This window comes from Sceloporus occidentalis, unplaced genomic scaffold, assembly GCF_023333645.1.
Source record: "Sceloporus occidentalis isolate IW3139 unplaced genomic scaffold, rSceOcc1.0.p SCAF_3, whole genome shotgun sequence".
Taxonomy (NCBI): domain Eukaryota; kingdom Metazoa; phylum Chordata; class Lepidosauria; order Squamata; family Phrynosomatidae; genus Sceloporus; species Sceloporus occidentalis.
Genome location: NW_028316983.1, coordinates 30732669 through 30745703, shown reverse-complemented (window position 1 = coordinate 30745703; position 13035 = coordinate 30732669). Strand labels below are relative to the sequence as shown.

Sequence of the window (13035 nt, the reverse complement as noted above, 5' to 3'; positions counted from 1 at the left end):
TTTGATTTGGATTTCCTGCATGGCAGGGGGTTGGACTGGATGGCCCAAGTTGTCTCTTCCAACTCTACGATTCTATGATTCTATACTTTCTCAGTCTCAGAGCAAGGCCAAGGCATCCCCCTCGAACAGATGTTGCCAAGAAAATCCCATTATAGGTTCGCCTTAGGGTTACCATAAATTGGAAACAATGTGAAAAAATGCAGCAGCAACAACTTTTCTTATTCCTGCTTGTATGCTCAGTGCTCAGAGAACATTTCTACCTATAAACAAAACCCAAAATCCACACTCAGTGATACCTTTTTCAATGCTTGTGAATTTTAGTTTTTGTTTTATTTTGCTGCTCGGCCAAAATGACTACACCTGAGGTTTTTTGTTTTTATTTTGCCTATAAAGAGTTATAAGAATTTTGGAATTGAATTCATAGATATAGCCCTGTTAGACTGGAATATCAGTATGCAAAGGGATGTTATAGTACCTTTGAGACTAACTGTAGAATAAGTTGCAGCATAAGCATTCATAGCAACAAAAAAGCACAGAAACATTTAAGACACAAACGTTTATGCTACAACCTCAAAGTTGCTACAAGATCCCTTTGCATAATGAATCTGGGAAGTTTCTGTGCTTTGTTTTTGTTGTTAGATGTCTTACTATCATGTATCTCTCAGTACCTGTTTCAAGGATGGCTCAGTTTTGCATCTGCCTGCCAAATCTTCTTCTTTCTTATTGCCTTGCTCTGTAGGAGGTTTTTTAGAATCTCCTGCAGTTTTGGTGTGCAAATAAAAGGCACAGTCTTGCACTCAAGGCTGGGAAGTAAAGCTTTAATTCATTTCTGTTTCCTGTGTGCTTTTTATGCTTGCTTGCTTGCTTTTAACTTTTTTTTTTAAATCAGAACAAAGCTTCATGTTAATGAAACACTTTCACTATTACCTGCAGTGTGAGGCTTTTTGAGGTTTAGCAGCCTTTTAAATCGCCCTTGCTTCTGGAATGTATTTTTCTGCCCCCCTTAGCTTTCTTCAGACCTGCATGTATGGAGCTGTAAGAGGCCACAGTGTTCTTCTACCATTCATGCAGGAGGCTCCTGGCAGCCCCTCTGCAAAGGGCTCTGTGAGCGTCTCAGTGCTCAGGGAGTAAAGCAAAGCGGAAATTGCTCCTCAAGCTCCATTAGCTCACTGAACATAGAAATTAAGAATGTCAGGGACTGTCAGTTAAACTATGGCAAATCCAGCCTTTCTGAAAAGGCAATGTGTTGATTAGTGTGTGTGTGTGTGTGTGTGTGTGTGTATGTGAGAGAGAGAGAGAGAGAGAGAGAGAGAGAGAGAGAGAGAGATTGTTGCATTGCTCCTTCAAATTCTTTTCTAAAAGAACTAAAATTCTATCTGTGAAAGAATGACTTGTAGTGTGTGTGTGTCTGTATGTATGGGTCATTCAGACATCATTTTTTTTAGTGCAATGATGCAAATCATTGCACTCATGCATTCCAGGTTTATTATTCACACTATAAAGCCGCATTGATCCGCATCGATGTTCATTGCTGCAAGTTTGGTTGCTCACGTGTGCAAGCATTCAAATAAAGATGGAATGAACAATGCAAATGCATTTGGAACCCCCTTTTTTGGTATGCAGCATTTTATCCCAGGTCTATCCAGGTCTGTTCACATTGGTTATTGACATTACTGACAATGCAGATCTTTTAAAACAAACTCAGGGAAAACCCTGATATTGATTATCTTGGATTGTGTGGTTTTTGGCAGCCCCCCAAACTGAATCAGGTGCATTCAATCACTAGATTCAGGAAGGCGATCAAATGAAACTGAAGTCTGATGAAGACTGACATGATTAGAGTTGACGTGAAAGCACATCACAACAACAGGTGCTTGTTTTTTTGAGAAAATCAATTCTTACTCTTAGTTAGACATATATGTTCTTCACATCATGTCAATAGAGTCAAACAGTGACAAGACAATAATGATGTGCAAGCACATACAAATTTACTGATGCTGGCTACCAGAATTGGCAGTGGTTTCACTAGGGTTGCATGAAGTATGGTGCTCTGCACCGGTGACACAATCAGAGAGGGTGACAACAAAAGGACTGCCTATAACAATGGTTCCCAATCTCTGGTCCTCCATTTTGGACTTCAGAAGCCCCAGCCAACATGGCCAACAGACAGGAATCATGGGAGCTGAAGTCTAAATCATTTAAAGGACCAAAGGTTGGGAATTACTGGCCTATAAAAATATTTTTTTCAGGGTTTAAGGACTCCTTGGATTCACAAAAAATATGGAACTGGGATAAAAACACTTCCTATAAATCCACCACTAGATTTGCTATAGCACAGGCTTCTAGGCTACAGCTGTGGAGCTCTCTAGAGGATGATCCAAGGTAACCTCACTAAACTATAAACCCCAGATTTCTGAAGGATGGGCCATGGCTGTTAAAGTGGAATCAGACAGTTGTAATGATGTATTATGGATTCACTCCAGAAAAGTGTTGTTGCCCTGATAGTGATCTGACAGGCAGTGTGTTCAGGGGTTCTTGTGGCTTTGTGGTTCACACATGACTTGCACACTGCCTATATGTAGTATACATATTAATGCAATGTAGAGAAATAAAATGATTAATATGCATATGCAACCCAGACTGAGTGGGAAGTACATTTTTTGACTTTGGCTTCTAGCCTCCACATTGGTCTCTTACAGTTAAGCTGCTACAAAATGGAAGTTTTCCTGCTTTTCCTGTGGATGCAATAATGGGCTAAATAACCTCTTCATTTCAGTTCAACCAGAAATATTTCACATTATACCCACAGAACAATTATCTTGTAATCTAACAATGTAAAGGCTGGAAGCTACTTTCCAAACACTACTTGTACATTTGTCTTAGAAATGGAACAAAATGTTCTCGTTCAAACTATATCGCATATCAAGGCAACCACATTAGAGACAGGTTTGCGGTTAAGCGGTCAAGTTAAATATAGCCAAATTAGGGCTAATTTATTCCCTAAGCGCTATGACTCGTACCCCTCATCCAGCTAGGAACTGGTATGGCATGGGGAAATTCAGTAAGATCTAGCTGTGTTTAACTTGGCCATTGCTATTGTAGATGTGGTTGTTTTAGACATTTGTTCTCTTTGGATTTATCCAGATGGATTATGTAATAACAACTCCCTCAGCATCTAAATCAAAGCTGGGCAGCCTTATTTTTATTCTGAAGGGTACATTCTCTCAGAGGCAATCTCTCAGAGGTGAGTGGGGCAGCACCAAGCATAGAATACAAAAGACTAGAGAGTGTTTGCATTTATGTTAAATAATGCACATCTGATGGATTGATGCATTTGATGAAATCGATTGAGGTCCATGAGAGGTCATGCTAGAAATGTCCTTTTCTCAGTCTTAAAAGTGTTACAGGTGGCATTTATATATTTTTATGCTGAAACAGGCTAATGTGGCTATGTCTGGGTTAAGAAGTGACATGCACAATGACATAAAAACTAGTAATCCATACAATCAAATATAAAAAAAATCTAATAACATGCATTCTTTTGTGTATCATGATAAGGTGTTCAGTTTACCCTGCCAGACCAAGACCTTTTTCTGTTTGGGGTGAATGCTCCCCAGCAAAGTGCATGATACCTAAGACCAGCCATATGATATTGCCCTCTGAAGCAGAAATAAAAATCACAAGCACTTTTCTCTTGAAGGAGAAATACAACAACAATAATGAATGCAACTGCTAACAAGTTGATGCCATTTCATAACATATACCTACCCCAATATATGCAAAAATGTGTGTGTGTTTAAACTAAACTTCAACCAACAGCAAAGCCTCCCAAGTTCCACCCTTCACCATACCCCCTGTTGACTATAAGAAGGAGCTATCTGCACATATGGCTTACATACATAGCATCCTTTTTCATTAATGCTACATGGTACACGTGGGGAATTGTAGGAGGCCAAGGTTCCATGTAAGCCCCCGTTCCAGGAGACCGTCTGGGCTTTGCCCACTGCATCTCCTGTTAAAAGAAAAAAGAAAAAGAAGAAGAAGAAACCCCTTTGCCCCCAAACGTCCACACTCTCCACCTGGGGTGTGAGAAATCTTCTCATCATGCTTTTGTTTCCCTATGTGCAATTTTAGGCCTAAGAGAGGTCCCTTTTAACAAATGGATTGAGCCCATTGCTTCCTTGTTTACCAATGTTGCCAATCACCCTGGAAGGAAATCCCCCTGAAAATCCCTGAAATGCCCCCAAATTCCCTGGGGCATCTGAGTCAGGGGCGGGACGTCTGGGTCAAGGGACTGCAAAGCACTATGGGAAGGCAAAAGGGGGCGGGGACTTCTGGGTTGGCTATTTTTGGGGGGTGGGGACTTCCGAGTCGGCCATTTTTGGGGCGGGAAAGGCACTTTTGACCATTTGGGGGGGCGGGAAGTGAAATAATTCCCTATAAACGGAAAGGCTTTTAATTCCCCAACCAAAAGGTTTAATTTCCTGGAAATTCCCCCAAAATTAAAGGCTTTTTATTACCTGGAATTGGGGAATTCCCCAGAAATTGTTGTTGTTCACTTCCTTTTTTAAAAAGGCTTTTATGGCCCAAGGGGGGCAAAACATGGTGAAAATTCTTCCCACATCCCCTAGGCATGGGCTGAACTTTTGTACCCTTCAACTGCCCTGTTTTGGCAGGTACAGGCCTGATGAATCCTCTGTTGTTCCACATTTTCAACAGCTTTGCATGTGTCACAGCTTCTCTCTGCTCCTCCCACTTTCCCCCTTTGTCCTCAGCTTACTTCCATTGCTGCAAACTGAATTTAAAGTGCAAAAGTAGTTTGCACTCAATTAACTCAGCTGGGAGGAGAACAGAGAAGGAGGTGGAATTTTGCAAATCCCAGTAGGCTGGAGCAAAAGCCAACTGCTACAGCTTCTCCTACTTTGCATCTTCTCCTTTATTAATAACATTGCTGTCTTGAACACATTCTGATGTTGCTTGGTCATACATGTTTTGATTTTCAACTGTCCCTCACTCATCCTCTATAGATGTGAAAAGTCTTAAAACATCTTTCCAATGCAGATTAGCTATTATTCAGTGCCCTTTGCTTGTTATGCATCTGACATCTTTCTTTAGTAGCTCATGACAGTCAGTGAACTGTTCCATTGCCAGCATCTTGCACAAAGATTCCACCTTTAAAATGCATTCAAACATCGCTGGATGAAACTTGGGCTGTTTAAGGTAACTATCAAAAGTGTTTATGGTGTGATTGAGCATTTAGCCTAAAGTAGGAAGCTTTTTGGATCTTTTTTCTAGCTTCTAGCATTTTTGGTTTCTGTGGCATTGTGCATCCCAGTATTGGCAGTCAAGAGGCAAACCATCAGAATAAATTGAGCTTTAAACAGAGATTACTCGAATCCACTGTCACCCTTGGGGATGCCCCACACAAGACTGTGGCTGTCTAATGCCAGAGGCAAGGGGCTCAGTGTCAATTTTTTTTTTTAAACTGGGGAAATTATTCATCTGTTCAAACTCCTTTTGATTGGCCAGGAAAAAGCTGGTTCCATTTGCCAAGCCTGAGCTAAATGTTGGGTGGGATGGAATAGGCAGATACCAGTCTGCTCCAAGTTGCCCAGAGCTGTCTTAGCAGACAAGTATGCGAAAGCACCAAGGCGCCATCCAAGGCCTAGGTAAGTATAGTCATGAATGAAACTAAAGAGAAGCCACTGGCTACTAGAACTGGCACCACCACTACTCAGAGTCTCTCTGCCAGCCCGCCAGTGTTTACTCTGAAAGGAGTATTTAGCACTGCTGCTCCATGTGGGAACTTAGTGAAAAGCCAGTACACTGAGCTTACCCTGGGATGCTAGAAAAAGATCCAAAGAGCTTCCTACTCCTACCCTGAAGGAATGTGTACTTTTAAAACTGAACTCTCTGCTTGAAAGGCACTGAGCTTCAACAGGCTAAGAAAAGCTCCCTTTATTTGTTGTTTAGGGCAAACCGGGATAACTTAATGTGAAGGACTGGTGCTGTGCATGTGCTCAGGGGCACTGTCTTGATCCTGACATGAGATATGCCAGGGAAAAGTCTTTTTTAAAAAATAATAGTTTATTCATATCCCACCTTTCTCTCAATATATGGACTCAAATCTTGACACTGAAAACAGATAATGTTTTTTAAAAGGAAAGAAAAAGGAGAGATTAAAGGTTTCACTGAATATACATGTTTATATGGTATGTATATAATCACTGTGTCAACGGAACATAGAGAACCAACTATCAGTCCATTTCTCAGTACAAGTCTGCAGGGTGAATCCACACTGCAGAAATAAAGCAGTTTGGTACCACTTTAACTTCCATGACTTAATGTTATGGAATTCTGGGATTTGTAGGGATATTTAGCCTTCCCTGTCAGAGAGTGCTGATGCCCCACCAAACTACCCCAAATTCCATAGGAGCAGGGGGTAGAGGTAGAACAGAGGCTTGTTTATTTTGTTTAACATTTTGATGTATAGTTCAACCTGCAAGCATCCTTACAGTTCATTTTCTAGAACATTAAACGAGAGTCTTCCATTGTCCAATATTTTGTTGCAGGTCCCTCTTTTCTTTTTTGAAGTCATTTTGAAGTCATTTTTGTCTTTCAAAGTTGAAGAAGGTAGAAAATATGGGAAAGGCTTTTTTAGATGTAATGCCCTGTCTCTAGAATTAACTGCCTAGAAAGGTTTACTAGGTACCATGTCTTAGGTTCCACCCACCCACCCAAAGCTGGGTACAGATCTTCCCAACTTTTCAAGTATTTTAATCTGATTTTCTATCTGAGAAGTCTGTTAATTCATAAGTTATTACTCCTTCTGCCACAAATTATTTATTTGCATCGCCTCCAACCCTCCCCCCCCCCCCACCCACACACACACAATTTACCATTTGCTCTGGAGGTTTTGGTTAAAACAGGAGAATGGACCATAAAACCCCTTGACTTGTATACATGCAGTGAATTAATCATGTGTGTGTAATTTTTCTTACCATGCATTTTTGTGTAATTCTTGGCTTGGATTTTTGTTCTATAATTGGGATCTGCTAAATAAAATGTTACAACAGAATAAGAGTGCTCCTGATTAGAGTTCCAGCAAGCCAACCATAACCTCCTCTATGGAATCTATTGTCTGTCTTCCTTTGCTAATTTTCTGAACTAGCTGCATCTCTTGGATGCCACTGAGAATTCTTACTGGGCTGCTTGCTGGGTTTCTCCTCTTAGGATTTTTAAGAATTCACTTTTTGAAAACACTTGCACAAATCTCAGGATTTTCTAATTTATGTCTTGTTTTTCAAAAGCCCTGTTGTAATTACATAGTTGTTGGCAGTCCTTACCCAAGTTGCTATTAGAGAGAGACATTTCAAAATGAAAGAGACAGTAAATACCATTAGAATGGTGAACTTGCAGCATGCTGTGTGTTTTTTTCCTGCACTCCTGCAGAATCATAGCAACTGCATTGCCCTTGCAAGTGGCCCTTGCATTCCACCTAATCCCAGTAGCAACTATGGATGGACAGAATATTAAAAAATATTGAAATAAGATGTTCTCCCCTCTGAGTGTTGAGAAATCCAAATGAGAAGAATCCTGCACTGACAAGATTCCTCAAAGTTTGGGGATTATTCTGTGCAAAATTTGCACATGGTTGTGTTGTGCAAGAAACAACATTTTCTGTCTGGAAAATAATATTTCAATGTATAAATATTAATTCCTTTGCAGAAAATGCTCTTTTCTTTGCAGAAAATGATATAATTGGGGATTTATTCTGCATAAAAGTCACATTGATTTATACAGAAACAATATTTTCTGGGGAAAAGGAAGCATTTCCTGCACAGGAATAAATATTTATGCATCGAAATATTATTTTCCAGGCAGAAAATACTGTTTCCTTTGCAGAAAATGCTGTTTCCAGCACAAAACAGCCATGGATGAATTTTGTGTAAAATAAGTCCTGAAATGCAAATAGCCTTTGAAAACTTTGGTTTTCAAAGACATTCTCACAGCAGGAAGAATGTTGCTGAAATTACTCATTGCTATCTTTGAGCAGAAACGTAATTAAGAATTACATCCTTCATAGCAACAGACATTTGAGGTAGGGACGAATCTGTTAAGAACATATACAGTCAAAATGTGGAGACTGTGGATCTGGCTGCACGTCTTCCTTCCTTTTATTTATTTCTCTTTGGGGGGTATTATTTAAGGGCAGTTTTATAATGATTCTCACTTTTAAAAAAAATCTCCAAGCAGATTAAAATTTAAACCAGAAACAATAAAACCAATACCTTAAAATAATAAAACAATGCATTATAAACACTTCAGTAAAAAACAGAGGTGATTAAAAGTGTAAAGATTCTGTAAAAATGACTAGGAAAATGTCTGAGCAAACAAATAAGTCTTTAGTTGATATCAGAAACTTGTGACATTGGTAGCCCACCTGCTCTTAAAGGGAGAGCATTCCATATAGTGTGGGTTGAGCAACTGTGGAAAGTTAGGCCCGTTACAAACGGGCACCCTAGTATGTGACTAGTGCGTACTAGGGTTAGAAAGGGGCGTCACTTCTTGATGCCCCTAACCCTAGTACGGACCCAGTCCGTACAAAATGGCGGCGCCCTATACAGATGGGCGCCACCATGACTACGTCACCACCACACCGCCTCCAAACGAGGCAGCGCGGTTGTGATGTCATCGTGCCGCGCGAGGGTGCCTAGAGTGCCCTTTCCACGGCGCAAGAAGGAGCTCCGAAATTGAGCTCCTTCTGCAGTTTGTGTCGCTGGTGCAGCCTTTAGACAGCTGCGCCAGCTGCACCAGGGACGCAAGGGAGAAAGGGGCTGAGTGGCCCCTTTCTCCTCCTCCCCGCTGCCATCGGGTGTCCTAGAGGGCTTGAAAAGCTGCACACACTCCCACAAATATATATTTTAAAAGTGCCCCAAAATGCAGGATTTGCATTGGTAATGGTTTTCAGTCTTTGATCCTCCATTTATTTTTAACTTTAGCTCCCAGAAGTCCCAGCCAACTTAGCTAACATTATGGGAACTGAAGTCCAAATCATCTGGAGAACCAAAGGTTAGGAACCACAGCTGTAGGTAACAAAAGGGGATTTTCATCATGTTTTGGGGTCTTCCTGGGCTATTTTAGGACTGGGCAAGGCTTTTTTTAATAACACAAAGCCAGCAGAAGTCACTTTCTGTTTACCTCCTGTTCAAAAAAGACCTCTCTTGGGCTGAAACGGATCCAGGGTGCATCCAAAATATGTTGGAAATGCCCCTGCAAAGGCATTTTGGTCAAAACATTTATTGCATTTTTTGGTGAACCTGGGGACCACAAAAAAGACCCTGAGGACCGGAAGCATACTTTGCCCTCCCCTGCAGTAGAAGAGTTCCTATAAGGGCCATGGACGTTGAGGATTTGTCTGTAATTCAGTGGCAGACACCTATTTTGCAGAAAGAAGATGTCCAGTCCTCATTGCCCCAAATTAGAGAGCTCTCAGGTTGCAAGCCTGAGAATATCCTTCTTATAGAGCAAGTGGACCTAAATGTTTTGATGCCCTGAGGCAAAACACGAGATAATGCTTCTTTCTCCCATCCCATCTGATTCCATGCGAAAAAGTTGACCTGATTGGCAATCTGTTGGTGCTGCTGTTGTTAACTTTCTTGATATTCTACCCTTTATCACTCAACATAGCTTACAAATTATAACAAATACAACTTATTTAAAGCATAAAGGCCACTGCTAAACAAGAATTAAGAATTAAACCATCAGTTATATTGACAATTTATGTCTTACAATGTAAAATACTAAGAAATATTTTAAAAACAAAACAGTTAAAAGAGTACAGGATTCTATTTGAAACCTTTTTCTTAAAAAGAAAAGTTATCAAAATCCTGCCAGAATAATTTTTAATTAAAAAACCCAAAACTTTAAAATCATTTCTGAAAAGCATGGCAGTGAAAGGATAACGTGGGGGCATTTTAGCCTCTCTGGGAAGGCAGACCCAGAGTCTGAGGGCATCCTGTGAGAAGGTCCTGTCTTGTGCAAGTTAAACCTATAACTACCCATTGAGTTATTTGGTTACATGGACTAAAATCAATGGGTGGTAGCAGCTTGTCTAGATGGCCTCAAGGGGTAACATCTTCCTCAGCAGAAAGAAGGGACCCACATGTGCATGACAAAGTAATTTTCCTTAATGAGAATCCTGTGGTTATAGAGAAGAGTGTTTATTTGGGACAACACAGTTCATCAGAAAGCTTGATAATTTAAGCCAATACCTTATCATTTTGGTATACCTATACTGTCATTATTAATTATGCTTAATAACTTCTATGTTTCATGCTACTTGGTCGCATGTTAACACCAAGAGTTTTTTTTTTAAATTAATTGGAAAGTTTCTTGCAAGCAGATACACTGAAATTCCACAAATAGAAAGCCCTTGCTGGCTGTGGACTATTTAACTGCAGAGTTTCCAAGGTGAGACAGGCCTGTTACAGACTGCCAAAATAAAGCTGCTTCGGGTCTCTTTGGAGGTATGCTATTTAAATGATGTATGGGTCCTAAGAGTCCGGAGGTCGCGCCAAAGCCACACTCCATTCCTTAGCACTGGAGTGCAGATTTTGGTGCAGCTTCCGGATTCTTAGGATGCATGCATCATTTAAATAACATACCTCCAAAAAGACCCGAAGCAGCTTTATTTTGGCAGTCTGTAACAGGCCACAGTTATAGATTTTATGTTGGAGGAAGAGGGGGTTATTTTATTTGAATAGACCATGGTGCCATCAAAGTGTATTTTTTACTGTAAACACAGCAAGGCTAACAGTAAATGGTTAGCTAACACAAACAGGGCAGTCAGATGACGCTTGTTGGTATAATCTTAACTTGTGCATAAATGACCTAGACTGGGAACTCCTTGTAAAGGAATGACTCTCAAGCTTTTTCTATAGACTCTGCTTCAGACTTTAATTCAAGCCAACATCCATAAAATAAGCTTTGGACTGAAACTTAATCATCCAGTCCAGGCTATATACACACACAAAGAAAGTGTTCCAGTACCCTCAGCACAGGATTTGTACCCTTGGCAGATGAGCGGAAGGAAGTGTTTTAACAATTTCAGTTTATCCTAGCTCATTCAATACTAGACAAAGTGCACCTATTTATTTATTTTCCTTTGTTTCTTGCCCTTCAAAGGATTTCAAGCCAGTGTCCATATTTTTTTCACCAAGGTTTTTTTTAACCCTCACAACAAACCTTTGAGTAGTTTATGTTGAGAGACACTGACCACATTAGGTGACTCTGTGTGTTCAGGCCTGGCTGGAGCACATTCCCACTAATATTGAATAGTGGAGAACTTTGCAGTTGGGAAGTAGAGGCTGAGATCTAATAAGATCTAATATGATTACTATGGGAGCTAAATCTTCACCAACATACAGTGCTACCTCGGGTTACGAATTTAATTCGTTCCGCGGCGCCGTTCGTAACCCGATACATTTCGCAACCCGAAAAAGCCGCTGGAAAGCCGCTAGCCGCTAGCCGCGCTTTGAATTTCGCGCCGAAACGCGCCGAAAAGATTTCGTAACCCGAAAAATCATTCGTAACCCGGAACAGTTTTTTTAAATCTAACTTTTTCGTACCCCGGAAATTTCGTAACGCGGTGAATTCGTATCCCGGGGTACCACTGTACTTGTGCTGGTGCTCAAGGGACAACAGCTGCTTCTTCCCTCCCATGTGTACAAATAGATGCAGCTCTATCCTGACACCTGATTTGTCACAGGGATAGGCCTGGGATATCTCTGGCTATCTTTATGCACTCAGGAGAGGAGACATAGTTCTTCTGATACCCTTGTATCCCTGATTTGGCAGGAACAGTCCTTATTAATCCTCTGTTCCCTCACTTTTTCAGCTGCTTGTAAAGTTTCCTTTCTCTTTTCTCCCCACTTCCCTCTTTGCCCTCAGCTTAATTCAATTGTTCTAAACTGAATTTCAAATGCAAAAGTAGTGTGAACTCAATTAACTTGGCAGAGGGGAGAGGAGAAGTTTGAATTTTACCCTTTCCAGTGGACTCCGACAAACTGTTGCAGCCTCTCCTAGTTTGTGTGTTCTTCCTCATTAATAACCGTTGCCATCTTGAACAAACTGATGTTCTTTGGCTGCTTGTGCCCTGGTTTTCATCTGCAAAATGTTGGAGGGTAGGTGCTGCCTCTGGACAAGAGCAAAAGTTGTCTTTTTGTTCTGAGCGTGCAGCAGGGATTGACAAACTTCAAGCTGGCAAGATCTAAAGATCAACTTTGCTTTTTATTTGAAACCACACCTCCAAGATCCTTCAACCACAATGAGAAGGTCATACAACTAACAAAATAAACAGGGAACCTTCCTCCCCCACCATCATTAGTGGAATTCAGTTTACAGTGCTCCCATACAAAAATCCATTTCACCTTCTCTTTGTTTTAACAACCCTAATTCGTCATGGATAGATTGATGTAGAAGCCTTACTGGCATGGTTTCTGTTATCAAACAACTGGCAGTCAGAAAGTCTTGCTGATCTAATGCAAACCACACAAAAATCTACCAATAGATACTGATCTAACTTCTGCCTAGCCTTGTATTATATGCACAAATTCTGGTAGGTTTGGCAGCTGAAGAGGGTAAGAAAAAAAAGACAAATTGTCTGTGCCTTAAATAGTAGCTTGATCTGCAGAAAATCAAAAGGTGAAGATTTCATAATATGGATACAAATGTCACTTCCTAACCTCTGCAGACAAAGAGGCTGTTGAGGTTACAAATGCAGAGGCTTTCCTCAGGTGGCAATGAAGCAAATTCTAGAAAAGTGAATTTTGGGGCCACAACCCACTACCTTGAGATTTTCCCAACCAGATCTTGAGATGTGAGGCAGATGTGATCCAAAAAGGTCATTTTTCCAAGCTCTTGAATGGTGGATAGAAAACAGTTGAAAAATGAACACTATTGTATTCTGTCTGTAAATCAAGTTGGCTCTTGGGTTAACCAGGCCTAGCCTTTGAATTTTTAAGTGCCCTTCAC

At 40.7% G+C, this 13035-nt stretch overlaps 1 long non-coding RNA gene across 1 annotated transcript in view; it reads right to left on the bottom strand.

Annotated features, from left to right (window-relative positions):
* LOC149315723 (uncharacterized) overlaps positions 1-12136 on the bottom strand; it is an 80032-nt gene extending 67896 nt beyond the window's left edge. Inside the window, exon 1 of the long non-coding RNA XR_016280391.1 lies at positions 12046-12136. This is a non-coding gene — a long non-coding RNA (uncharacterized LOC149315723). The remainder of the gene's footprint in view (positions 1-12045) is intronic.
* Positions 12137-13035: the final 899 nt, after the last annotated feature.